Raw genomic sequence first — 13,987 nt, forward strand, 5'->3', positions numbered from 1 at the left:
AACTGCACGTTCGGTGATATCACATTGTTAGCTTGAAGTCAACCACAGCGGGAATATTTGCACCATGGAAATGGGCAGACTCTACAGAGCATGATTTTGTTCCCCTGAGAGCTAGTTGTTAAACATTTACCAGCCCACCATGGAATGGTCACCCCTTCCGTGCTGCTCAAACATCCTGTCCTCTCTGATGTGGTGTTTGTCTTCCCTGTTAGACGATAAGCTTCACCAAGGCGGGGGCCAGGCCTGTAGCTGGTGAGTGGTGGAACCAGGGTTTGGAGGCTCAGGGGATACAGGTTGAATATCCCTTATCCAAAATGCTTGAGACCAGAAGTGTTTCAGATTTCAGATTTTTTCAGATTTTGGAACATTTGCATTTATATAATGAGATATATCTTGGGGATATAACCTGAATCTCTACATGAAATTTATTTATTTATTTATTTTTGAGACGGAGTCGTTTTGCTCTGTCTCCCAGGCTGGAGTGCAGTGGCACGATCTCAGTTCACTGGAACCTCCACCTCCCAGGTTCAAGCGATTCTCCTGCCTCAGCCTCCCGAGTAGCTGGGATTACAGGCACCCACCACCATGCCCGGCTAATTTTTTTTTTAATTTTTAGTGGAGATGGATTTCGTCATGTTGGCCAGACTGGTTTCAAACTCCTGATCTCAGGTGATCTGCCCACCTTGGACTCCCAAAGTGCTGGGATTACAGGTATGAGTCACCATGCTCGGCCTTATTTATGTTTCATAGGCATCTTATACACATAGACCGGAGGTAATTTTATGCAATAATTTTAATAATTTTATGCATGAAAACAAAGTTTTGACTGTTTTTTTGACTGTAACCCTTTGCAATTTTCCACTTGTGGCATCATGCTGGCACTCAAGAAGTTTCAGATTTTGGAGTATTTCTGATTTCAGATTTTCCCGTTAGATATGCTCAACCTGTAATGGCCACCCTAATTTCAGTCTGTCTCCCTGGAAATCAACAAGACAATAATAATGATAGAAATAATAGTCAGCCAGGCGCGGTGGCTCATGCTGTAATTTCAGCACTTTGGGAGGCCAAGGTGGGCAGATCACAAGGTCAGGAGTTCAAAACCAGCCTGGCCAACACGGTGAAACCCTGTCTCTACTAAAAATACAAAAGTCAGCTGGGCGTGGTGTCACATGCCTGTAGCCCCAGCTACTCTGGAGGCTGAGGCAGGAGAATCGCTTGAACCTGGGAGGTGGATGTTGCAGTGAGCTAAGATCATGACACTGCACTCCAGCCTGGGCGACAAAGTGAGACTCTAAAAAAAAAAAAAAGAAAGAAAGAAAGAAAAGAAATAATAGTCATAGCTGTTACTATGAATTGCAGCATTCCTGTATTCCTGTGGACCTTTTACCTTTACGAAAACCTTACCCTAGCTCAGAGTCACCTCCTCCCACCTCTCCACTGGCTTATTCAGCCACACAGGGTTTCTTTCTCCCTCTCCAACATTTTTCTCTCCATTGTCTTCTCACTTCTCGGTATGTTATTCCCTCAGATCTTTGCTTGACTGATCATTTAGGCTTCCTTCAACTTAAATGTCACTTCCTTGAAGGGATCTTTTCTGAGAACCTGAGCCGAAATAGCCTCGGTCACCCTCCAGCAATGTCTGTCGTGCTGTAGGTGGCCTCATCCCCGTAATTAACCCCCACTCTTTCGCGTGGACAACTTGTGTCTCCTCAAAGTTATTTATAAAGCAATATACAAACCAGCTTCAACTTCCCTTCTCTTTACCCTCTGAAGTCCTTCCTGTGTAGAAACTCCTGAGGAAACAGCAAGTTCCCCAGTTTTATGATCTTTGTTAATTATTTTATTGTGGTAAAAACCACATAACATAAAATTTACCATCGTAATTATTTTAAGTGTAGAATTTAGTAATGTTAAGTATTTTCACGTTATTGTGAAACAGGTCTCCAGAACTCTTTCATCTTGCAAATCAGAAACTCTTTAACCATGAAAAAGCAACTCCCCATTGCTTCCTACCCCAGTCCCTGGTAACCACCATTTTACTTTTTGTTTTTATGAATTTGATTCGTAAGTAACTTTGTATAAGTGAGATAATGACATTTATCTTTTTGTGACTGCCTTATTTCACTTAGCATAATGTCCTCAAGCTTCAGTCCTGTTATCTCACAACACTTCCTTTTTTATCCTGAATAATAATGTTCCGTTGTATGCACATACCACATTCCCATTGTCCATTTATCTGTTGATGGGCATTTGGTCTGCTTCAACCTCTTGGCTATTGTGAATAGTGCTGTTAGGAACATGGCTGTACACATATCTCTTTGAGTCCATGTTTTCTTTTGGGTAAATACCTGGAATTGGAATTGCAGGATCATAAGGTAATTCTACTTTTAATTTTTTGAGGAACTGCCATACCATTTTCCAAAGTGACTGTACCACTTTTATATTCCCACCAATGGTGCCCCAGGGTTCCAATTTCTCCACATTGCCTTCTTTTTTTTTTTTTTTTTTTTTTTTTCGAGACAGAGTCTTGCTGTATCACCCAGGCTGGAGTGCAATGGCCGGATCTTGGCTCACTAGAACCTCCACCTCCTGTGTTCAAGGGATTCTCCTGCCTCAGCCTCTTGAATAGCTGGGATTACAGGCACCCACTACCACGAATAGCTAATTTTTTGTATTTTTACTAGAGATGGGGTTTCACCATGTTGGCCAGGCTGGTCTCGAACTCCTGACCTTGTGATCCGCCCGCCTCGGCTTCCCAGAGTGCTGCGATTACAGGCGGCTTAAATACTTTCCTTTTTTTTTTTTTTTTTTTTTCAATAGTAGCCATCCCGATAGGTATGAGTTGGTATCTCATTGTGGTTTTGAATTGCTTTTCTTTAATGGTTAATAATGAACATATGCTTGTTCGTCATTTGTATATCTTCTTTGGAGACATGTCTATTCAAGCTCTTTGCCCATTTTTGAATTGTGTTATTTGATTTTTTTGTTAAGTTGTTGTAGTTCTGTATATATTTTCAATATTAACCACATATCAGATGTATCATTTGCAAATATTTTCTCTTATTCCATAGGCTGTCTTTGCATTCTGTCAATTGTTGAGTTATTTAAGGCACAAACATTTTACATCTGATATAGTCCCATTTGCCTATTTTCACTTTTGTTGCCTGTGCTTGGTGTCAGATCCTAAAGCATGTCATTGCCTAACCCCATTTATTTTAAAAATTTTCTTGTCGGGCACAGTGGCTCACGCCTGCCATCCCAGCACTTTGGGAGGCTGAGGTGGGTGGATCACCTGAGATCAAGAGTTCAAGACCAGCCTGGCCAACATAGCAAAACCCTGTCTCTACTAAAAATTTAAAAATTAGCTATTCGTGGTAGTGAGTGCTTGTAATCCCAGCTATTCAAGAGGCTGAGGCAGGAGAATCCCTTGAACACAGGAGGTGGACATTCTAGTGAGCCAAGATCCTAGAATCTAGTGAGCCACTCCATCCTGGGTGACAGAGCGAGATTCTGTCTCGGGGGAAAAAAAAAAAAAAAATTCTTGATTCTGTTTGTCAGTTTCCACACCCCATTCCATCCACTCCAGGAGAAAACAGACATGTCTCCGGCTCCCCTGGACTTCCTAGAATTTAACACAGTGCCCAGGGCACAAACATGAAACATACTTGTTGAATGAGTGGATTCTCTGTTGCTGATGTCTAACAGAATATTATTATTTATGGCTTACACCTGACTGTCCCTAGGCAAGGTCTCTGAATTCTTCTGGTCGGCACCAGAAGGGAGGGACGAAGCTTCCAGAGGAGACCTGCCTGCCACTGTCCTGTGATGGGGCACCTACGGGACAGGCAGACCTTGTCTCTTGGTCCCTCAGAGGGCTGGCTCTGTACTGGGGCTGGGAATCTCCCTGATCTTTGATTTGCAGGGTGAATGGGGTGGAACCTTCTGCTTCTCCCTCCATTCCCCCTCCTCTGGTGTGCAGGAAGCTGAGGCCTTCTAGGCGACTGGGGATACTGAGGCTGAGGGAGGTAGGGAGGAGTTAGGAGGTTTTTGATTCTCACTTGAATCCTTCCCACTGCAGCTGGAAACGGGGTTTTTGGGTCACCTGCCCCAGCAGGGGATGGGAGTGTAGGCGGGGTCTGCATCTGCAACCCCCTCCTGAATGTGGAAACCTTAACGGGGCCAACACCTCCCCCGTTGCTGGATATGGAAGCAATTCTTTCTCCCTTTCCAGCTCTGCACTCCCTGTACCCCACTGGGATAGAAATCCCGTCTCTTGGTGTCAGGCAGGGGTCTCAGGCTACCCCTCCTCTGCTGGGGTGGAAGATGGAGAGGTCAAAGGAGCAAACCTCCTTCCTGAGCCTTGCAAGGGCCTCCAGCCCGGCAGCCAGAGGGATTAAGGACAAGAGGCTCCTGGCGTCCCTGAGTCTGGTGTGGCAGCCCAGGAGCCTCCCAGGAGAGCCGGAGTAGGCCAGAGGGCTGGAGGCTCCCAAATCAATCAGAGGTCTGAAGGTCGCTAGAGCTGTGACCTTCAAATTAAGATACTTGTAACCCAGGAGGCTGGCACATCCCCACGGGGGATGGAGCACACAGTTTAAGAGAATCCATCTCCCAGAGAGGTGCCCTAGGGCCCCCCTTTGCCATGACCCTGCTAACACTTTACAGATGAATAGCATATACCTCTCTCTCACCCCCTAATCTTATCGCAGTGAATTACCCTGGGGTGAAAGAAAAGCCTCTGGATCTCAAACCTGGAATCGCTTTGAAATACTGCTGTCCCCAACAGCTCCCCTTATAGAGGCCCTGGGTTGCCTTTGAGGTGCGTATTTGGCAAGGTTGAAAGCAGGAGGGAGTGAAAAATGCCTGCATTTGCTTCTGAGGTGCTAAAGGAAAAAAACGGCTCAATGATACAGGCAGACTTTAATTTTATTTGGGAAAAAACGGCTCCGTGACAATGGGCGGACTCTATTTGGGATCACCGCAGTGGGTACGGGGACTGCTGCCACAGGGGCTTGCGGTTGGTAACAGAGGTTGGGTTAATTCCCGAATACAGCAGGGAAAGTGGGAATTCACAGCCAAGGAGCAGGGTCGGGAGCGGTGGCTAGAAAATTACTAAGAGGAAACTTCAGAGATAAGGGCGATGCTGGTTAAACTGACCTTTCAGGATTCCTGCTGAAGGCAGTCCCGGGTGACAGGAGGAATCCAGTCAGATATCAAAGGGGATGAGATGTCAACAGTGGAGGGTTCCTGCTAAACTCACTTAGCAGGGTTCTTCCCTGAAACTGGGTCTTAGATGGGCCTAGCACAAGATTCAGGAGCCTGTCTAAAGTGTGGCCAAGCCTGGGCATGGTGGCTCACGCCTATAATCCCAGCATTTTGGGAGGCCGAGGTGGGCAGATTGCCTGAGGTCAGGAGTTTGAGACCAGCCTGGCCAACATGGTGAAACCCCATCTCTACTAAAAATACAAAAATTAGCCCGGCATGGTGGTGGGTGCCTGTAATCCCAGCTACTCAGGAGGCTGAGGCAGGAGAATGGCTTCAACCTGGGAGGTGGAGGTTGCAGTGAGCTGAGATCACACCATTGCACTCCAGCCTGGGCGACAGAGCAAGACTCTGTTTCAAAAACAAAACAAAACAAAACAAACAAAATAATATGTGGCCAAGCGAAGAATCTTTGTCAGCGGATCAATGTCCATGTGTCAAGTCAAAGGAATACACTGCAGATAATATAGTATCTTCTGTTTTTCTGAATGTTGATTTGGATGTGTAGGAGAAAGGCTTTCACCAGCTGTGGCTGAAGTGTGGTTGTGTATTGCAACTCTGTCTTCGACATTCAATAAATACTGAATTCACTGTCAGTCAGTCAATGACTTGTTGGCTAGTCTCTTGCTAGTTTATCCCTAACAAGCCTTACTTCACTCAGGTAAACTGCAGTGAGGACTGTGTTGTTGATTCTCTGGCAAGGGATGGAAATCTACAGTAAATTTATTATAGATTGTCTCTTTACTTACTTGTCATAAATAAGATTATTACATAATTATTGCATTACATATTTAATTATATGTTATGGATAAGATTATTGTAATACAATAGTAATAACCTGTAATAAATGAGAAATGTACCCCTTTTGTAAGCCCTGCACTTACTTGTCCGATACCTTTCCTCTTGAATTTCATGGAATACTGTCTCATTCCAGCAATAAGTAACATTCACAGAAGATACAGGCATGACCTAAGTGTTCTCACAAAACATTTTCAGAGTGTTCTCACAATAACCCTTCGACTGGATACTTTCAGAGATCCTTTTCATTTTCCACATAGGGAGAGATAATTTGTCTAACAGCTGCTGAATAAACAGATCCAAGATTTGAACCCTCATAGTTTGGTTGGGAGTCTGAGTTCTTTCGTTTCTTTTTTGTGTGTTTGTTTAGACAGGCTCTTGCCGTGTTGCCCAGGATGGAGTGCGGTGGCACAACCACGACTCACTGACACCTTGACCTCCTGGGCTCAAACAGTCTTCCCTTCTCAGCCTCCCAAGTCTCAGCACACCCGGGACTACAGGTATGCATCGCCACGCCCAGCTAATTTTAAATTTTTTGTTAGAGATGGGTACTTCCTATGTTGCTTAGGCTGACCTTGAACTCCTGGGCTGAAGTGATCCTCCCACCTCAGTGCCTTCCAAAGTGCTGGGATTACAGGCCTGAGCCACCGTGCTTGGCCAACCCACATTTCATTCGGCTCCTTCACCATTTCTCTTCTCCCCCTTAGAACTAACTCTATAGCCCCATCTCTACTTTTGTATTTTTCTCTCTCTCTTAACCTCATTCCAATCAAGCTTTTATCTATACCATTTTACTAAAAGGCCACCAATAATCTCCACATTGACAAATCCAGTAATTGAGTTCCAGCTGTCATTAAGACTTGACAATTTGTCACCTCTCCTCCTCCTCTCTTCTTCTTCTCCTTCTTCTTCCCTCCTCCTCCTCCTCCTCTTCCTCCTCCTCCTCCTCCTTCTTCTTCTTCTTTCTTCTTCTTCTTCTTCTTTCTTTGAGACAGAGTCTCACTCTATTGCCTAGGCTGGAGTGCAGTGGTACGATCTTGGCTCACTGCAACCTCCACATCCCGGGTTCAAGTGATTCTCCTGCCTCGGCCTCCCAAGTAGCTAGGATTACAGGCACCCACCACCATGCCCAGCTAATTTTTGTATTTTTAGTAGAGACAGGGTTTCACCATGTTGGCCAGGCTGGTCTCAAACTCCCAACCTCAGGTAATCCACCCGCCTTGGCCTCCCAAAGTGCTGGGATTACAGGCGTGAGCCACTGCACCTGCCCCACCCCATCCTTCTTAGAAGACTCAAGTCCACACTGAATTGGGTTCACCAGACCTCCCTGACAATTCTCTCTTCTGGCTTTCTTCCTACCTCCCCCATTGCTGGATATAGAAGCAATGGTACTTTCTCCCTTTCCAGCTCTGCACTCCTGTACCCCACTGGGATAGAAATCCCGTCTCTTGGTGTCAGGCAGGGGTCTCAGGCTACCCCTCCTCTGCTGGGGTGGAAGACGGAGAGGTGAAAGGAGTAAGCCTCCTTCCTGGCCCTGGCAAGGGCCTCCAGCCCGGCAGCCAGAGGGATTAAGGACCAAAGGCTCCTGATGTCCCTGAGTCTGACCAGATTGTAGTAGCCAGCCTCCACGGTGGCCCCCGATAATCCTCACTCCCTAGTAGTGCTCATAGACTTGTAGTCTCTTCTGACACTGACCCAGAGCTGGTTCATGACCAGCGGAGGCTGAGGGAGGTGGGTAGGGAAGATCTAGGAAGTTTTGGGTTCTCTCTTGAACCCTTCCCACTGCAGCTGGAAACAGTAGAATATGGAGGAAGTGATAGAACATGTACACCCATAGCAGCATTATACCCAATAACCGAAACACAGACATGATCCAATGTCCATTGACAGGTGCATGGCCTTACTTAGATCCTGTGGCCATCCCTGGACAAATCACTGAGACCAAGGGGATGTGCTGATCTCCTGGGCTAGACCTGTTCCTTTTCCCTTTCCTGGAGTCAGGAGGGTGGGCTTGGCCCTGCCAGAACCATATGAAAAGAGAGCTGAGGCAGGAGTCTCAGAAGAAGCCCAGTGAAAACTTGGCAGGCAAAATGGCACATGGGGCTGGGAACATGGTAGCTATGGTAAGAAAAGCAAGGGACGCGCATGTGTTCTGATAGTGAGATACGCGCATCAGCTGAATTCACATCCACGTTTGTGTTTTCCCTCTTCTCTCATTCACATCCACGTTTGTGTTTTCCCTCTTCTCTCACATATGTCTAGCACAGTAGCAAATATTTTTGCCTGCTTCTTTCTAGTCAATATTCACCAAATGAGGCTAATCTTAGCTCACTCTTATTTGAGGCTTTCGAAACATGAGACACAATTTTGTGTATTTTGCATAGATTTTCTTACTTTACCCTGACCACAATCCTATAAGGCCATATGTTTTTATTTTTATGTTTTATTTTATTTTTAGGTTTTAGAGACGGGGGTCTGGCTCTGTTGCCCATGCTGGAGCGCAGGTGTGATCACAGCTTACTGCAGCCTTGAATTCCTGGGTTCAAGTGATCCTCCAACTACAGGTGTGTGCTAACATACCTGGCTAATTTTAAAAAATATTTGTAGAGACAGGGTCTTGCCCAGCCTGGTCTTGAACTCCTGGCCTCGAGCTTCTGGCCTCAAGCAATCCTCCCATCTCAGCCTCCCTAAGTGCTGGGATTACAGGCATGAGTCACCTAACATGAGTCACCCAGCAGGTCATACATTTCAATCATCATTTTCACTTCACTGATGAAAGAAACTGAGGTGCAGAAATTAAATAACTTGTTTACAGGCACACAGAAGTTAATTATGGAGCTGTAATTGGAATTGAGGCAGTACGATTCCAGATCCCATCCCTTAACTGCCGTAGTCTGTGCTGTGTCTCTGGAATTCAATTCATTTTGAAGATAACTCTCATCCAGCAATGCATGATGATGTGGAAATATCTCCTCAGAAGTAACTCCCTTTGACCGGCGCAGTGGCTCACGCCTGTAATCCCAGCACTTTGGGAGGCCAAGGCGGGCAGATCACGAGGTCAGGAGACCAAGAGCAGCCTGGCCAACATGGTGAAACTCGTCTCTATTAAAAATACAAAAATTAGCTGAGTGTGGTGGTGCGTGCCTGTAATCCCAGCTACTCTGGAGGCTGAGGCAGGAGAATCACTTAAACCAGGGAGTTGTGGGTTGCAGTGAACAGAGATCACGCCACTGCACTCCAGCCTGGTGATAGAGTGAGACTCTGTCTCAAAAAAAAAAAAAAAGCAGTTCCCTTAAATGGTACCAATTTGCACGTTAGAATCCATTTGTTCAGTGTGTACGAAGCTCGTGACTTTAATGGTGGTTCCCTCTGGGTGGTCCTAGAAGACTATCCTGGTTGTGAAAGAAAGAAGTCCCGTTTGCTTCACCTCATACCCCATGACCACCCCCAGCCATCAGGGTTTTCAGCCAGCAGTCATGGCCACTCCATGGAGCGGCTGGGGCACCGCTGGTCTCAGACGGTTGAGGATGACAGAAACAACTCGAACTGGTTTCGGCAAAGGGGTGGACTTTTTGGTTCAGGTAACCAAATCTCAGGGAGGGAAGGGGTGTAGTTGTCCTCGGGGTGATGGAATGCAGCCAGAAGCTGTCTCAGCACCATTTGAGTCTGCATGTTGGCAGCGACCTGTCACACAAGGCTTCCCCGTGAGGTCAGAATGGCGCTATTCTCAGGTTATCCATCTGCAAGGAGAAGACCTGCCTCCCTTGTCCTTGGCAGGCTCTTCACTGGCCTGGTTTGGGTCACATGCCTACTCCCGTGGCCAAGGCACCCAGCAAACTACAATATGGGACCTTTGTGGGGATACGCGTGGAGGAGAAGCAAGTCCCTAAAATAAGGGCCAGGGTGAGTTTTCCCGCAGCAGCAGGGAGGAGTGCCACACAGATGAAACCATTCATATCCACCTTGCGCACCACATCCTGTGCTGTGGGGTCTTAGGAACTCCTTCCTGGAAGAAATAGCTTATGTGGCGGGGCCTTGAAGCTAAACAGGAGCTTGCTTAAAAGAGGAATGAGAGGGGCTGGGCGCGGTGGCTCACACCTGTAATCCCAGCACTTTGGGAGGATGAGGCGGGCGGATCATGAGGTCAGGAGTTCAAGACCAGCCTGGCCAACATGGTGAAACCCTATCTGTACTAAAAATACAAAAGAATTAACTGGGCGTGGTGGCGCATGCCTGTAATCCCAGCTACTCGGGAGGCTGAGTCAGAAGAACTGCTTGTACCGGTACCCAGGAGGTGGAAGTTGCAGTGAGCAGAGATTGCGCCACTGTATTCCGGCCTGGGCTACAGAGCGAGACTCCTCCCCCCCACCACCAAAAACAAAAAAAAGGAATGAGAGCAGCGAGCATTTGGCAGACATGTAGAAGTCTGTGGATGAGTAGTTTATTCTGACTGGCGCGTGGAGGCGTGGTGGTGGGGGTGGGTAAGGTGAAGCATGGCTACAGAGGAGGCCACAGAGAACTCCACGAGGCCTGAACGTGACTTCAGAGGTGCAGGTGTACCTTGGATGGGCACAATGGATATAAAGTTTTGCTCACCCAGTGTTCAGTTTTTTATAACAAAATCCCCTTTTCCTTTTGAAGAGCACCCTCTCCCACCCTCTCAGTCCACGGAGCCTATGTGGCCTCACTCTCCAGCTCCTGTGACCTCTACCTGGTCAATAGAAGTCACTGTTACTGGCTTAGGGATGGACATGTGACCCAATCTGGGCCAATGAGGGGCAGCCCTAGAGTTTTGCTAGAAGGATTGTGGACTATTCCTGCTAGGAAAATAAGACCGATAGATCTCTAATACTACCTTTTTTTTTTTTTTTTTTTGAGACAGGGTCTCACTCTGTCACCCAGTCTGAGTACAGTGGTGCGATCTCGGCTCACTGCAACCTCCTCCTCTCAGGTTCAAATTATGCTCGTGCCTCAGTCTCCCGAGTAGCTGGGATTACAGTAATGCACCACCATGCCTGGCTAATTTTTTTTGTATTTTTGATAGAGGTGAGGTTTTGCCATGTTGGCCAGGCTGGTCTTAAACTCCTGGCCTCAAGTGATCCGCCCTCTTCAGCCTCTCAAAGTGCTGAGATTACAGGCGTGAGCCACCGTGCCCGGCCTCTGATAAAAATGTTTGGGGGGTGGAGTCCAGGTATGCATGAAGCCAGCTACCCTGGACTTTTCAACTACATGAGTCAGTAAACAACTTTTATTGTTGTTTGTTCGATTTGGCTTTAGCAATCAGCGTTTCTGTCGCTTGTCATGGAAGAGGTGTCTCTAAACAGGAGACTGATGGAGTTAGACTTGTGTTTTGGAAGGATGTCCTTCTTGGGATCGGAGAATGGTATGGAAAGAGCAAGCAAGAGTAGAGACAGCCAAGCAGTGAAGAATCAAGGGCAGGGGGTACTAGAGCTGTGTCACCTGGAGGATGCGTCAGTGTGAGAGATGAGAAACGGACGCACAAAAATGGAAAACGAGAGAGATGTGAGGACTCGTGTATGGGCAGACGCTGATCTCCATGAGACATGGTGACTGTTTGGATATGGAGAATAGAGAAGAGGGATGAATCAGGGGTGACTTGACAAGGGCCCAGGAGAGGGGTTTTATCTGTCATGCCTATTTCAGATGTAAGTGACAGAAAAATAAACTCAAATTGGCTTAAACAAAATAAATAGGAATGTAATAGGCTCGACATCTGTCAAGTTCAAGGAGCTTCAAGTACAATTGGATCCAGAACTTCTAATGATTTTATCAAGACATGACCTTTATGTCTGTGTTTCCTTTTTTTTTTTTTTTTTTTCTTGAGACAGAGTTTCACTCTTGTTGCCCAGGCTGGAGTATAATGGTGCGATCTCAGCTCACCACAACCTCTGCCTTCCGGGTTCAAGGGATTCTCCTGCCTCAGCCTCCTGAGTACCAGGGATTACGGGTCCCACCACCGTGCCAAGCTGATTTTTTTACATTTTTAGTAGAGACAAGGTTTCACCATTTTGGTTAGGCTAGTCTCAAGCTCCTGACCTCAGGGGATCCACCTGCCTCGGCTTCCCAAAGTGCTGGGATTATAGGCGTGAGCCACTGCGACCGGCCATGTCTGTGTTTCTGAGACCTGCTTTCCTCTGATCTGGTTTCATACTGCCACACAGTCTCCCCCCAGAAAGGTAAAGATGGCTGACAACATCTCAGCACCTGGGTGCTACCAGCTAAGAGACCCAGAGGAAACAGAGCACCTCTATCTCAGTGTTCCACCAAAGTTCCAGGCCCACCCATGAGTCAATTTCTGAAACACTGATTGGCCAGACCTGGGACATGTGTCTGTTCCCACATCAGGAAGTGATGTGATCTCCACTTACACTGCACAGGCTGAGAGTGGGGTTGGGCTGGATCCCCAAGGAAAATAGAAAGTGCTAGAATCAGAATAAAGGGGGAATAGATGTGGGGTGAGAAAACCAACAGAGGCTCACTTCAGTGTGCATGGGATACATTTCTGAGTAATATGGGAGGGTAGTTTTTGTCTAGGGATCTACAGAATGTGTGTTTGTGTGTGTGGGGTGGGGGTGGAGGGATGACTTTAAGGAGCCCAGCAGCATTGAGGATTGGTCTGGGACAGAGGCCCAGGGTTTGGAGACCTGGATTTGGCTGCTATTTTTTATTTTATTTTATTTTATTTTTTGAGACAGAGTTTTGCTCTTTCACCCAGGCTGGAGTGAAGTGGCGTAATCTTGGCTCACTGCAACCTCTGCCTCCTGGGTTCAAGTGATTCTCCTGCCTCAGCCTCCCCAGTAGCTGGGACTACAGATATCCGCCACCATGCCCTGCTAATTTTTGTATTTTTAGTAGAGACAGGGTTTCGCCATGTTGGCCAGGCTGGTCTTGAACTCCTGAGGTGATCCACCTGCCTTGGCCTCCCAGAGTGCTGGGATTACAGGCGTGAGCCACTGCTCCTGGCATTGGCTACTATTTTAGATAAGGCAGTTGGGAAAAGTCTCTTTGAGGAGATGACATTTAACCTGAGCCCCGCAGGGTGAAAAGAGCTTGTCTTCATCTTCTTGAGGGTGCAGGGGATGATTTAGACGTAGGAATTATCTTGGGATGATCAAAGAACAAACTGATGACGGGCGAGACAAGAACATGGTGCACAGTGGGGAGCCGGGAGGCAGGATCTTGTGGACTTAGTAAATTCCTCGTTGAACACTAGAATGGAAAGCCATGATAAAGTCTTAAGCAGAATCAGTAGAGTACTGTGTCACTCAAGCTTTGAGATTTACCAGGAGGACAGGTCATTCGTAAGCCTGCTCAAGAGAAGGGAAGGAGGAAGAAGAAGGGGGAATTTTCTCTGTCACCTTCCTGCCCTGTCGACGTAGTTTTCATATGTTGGATGTTTAACACAACCAACTAAGACTGGGGCCTGGTTTTTTGGTGCAGTGGCTCACACCTAGAATCCCAGCACTTTGAGAGGCCGAGGCGAAAGGCTTGAGTGCAGGAGTTCAACACTAGCCTGGGCAACACAGTGAGACCCAGTTTCTACAAAAAAAAAAAAAAAAGAAAAAGAAAAATAGAAAAATTAGCCAGGCATGGTGGTGCATGCCTATAGTCCCAGCAACTCAAGGAGCTGAGGTGGGATGAGGGCTTGAGCCCAGGAGGTCAAGGCTGCAGTGAGCCGTGATCACGCTGCTGCATCCCAGCTTGGCGACAGAGCAAGACCCTGTTTCACACACACGACACACACACAAAGATTGGTATGGTCACCCTTACTTTACTGATAAGAAACCTGCACACAGAGGAGCTAAACCGCCATCCCAAGGCCACGAAACTACCGAGTGTCTAAGCCAGGATATGTCTGAATATGAAGCCTCCTCTGAGTGCTGGGTCCTAGAAGCACTAAGCTTGGTTA

At 47.0% G+C, this 13,987-nt stretch overlaps 1 long non-coding RNA gene across 1 annotated transcript; it reads left to right on the top strand.

Annotated features, from left to right (window-relative positions):
* The first annotated feature begins 614 nt into the window (after window positions 1-614).
* Window positions 615-13,657, top strand: LOC144337111 (uncharacterized). The gene is made up of 3 exons (XR_013409735.1): window positions 615-711; window positions 6,428-7,128; window positions 12,851-13,657. It is a non-coding gene; the product is annotated as an uncharacterized LOC144337111 (long non-coding RNA).
* The last annotated feature ends 330 nt before the right edge of the window (window positions 13,658-13,987 follow it).

The sequence above is a fragment of the Macaca mulatta genome, chromosome 19 (genome assembly GCF_049350105.2).
Source record: "Macaca mulatta isolate MMU2019108-1 chromosome 19, T2T-MMU8v2.0, whole genome shotgun sequence".
Taxonomy (NCBI): domain Eukaryota; kingdom Metazoa; phylum Chordata; class Mammalia; order Primates; family Cercopithecidae; genus Macaca; species Macaca mulatta.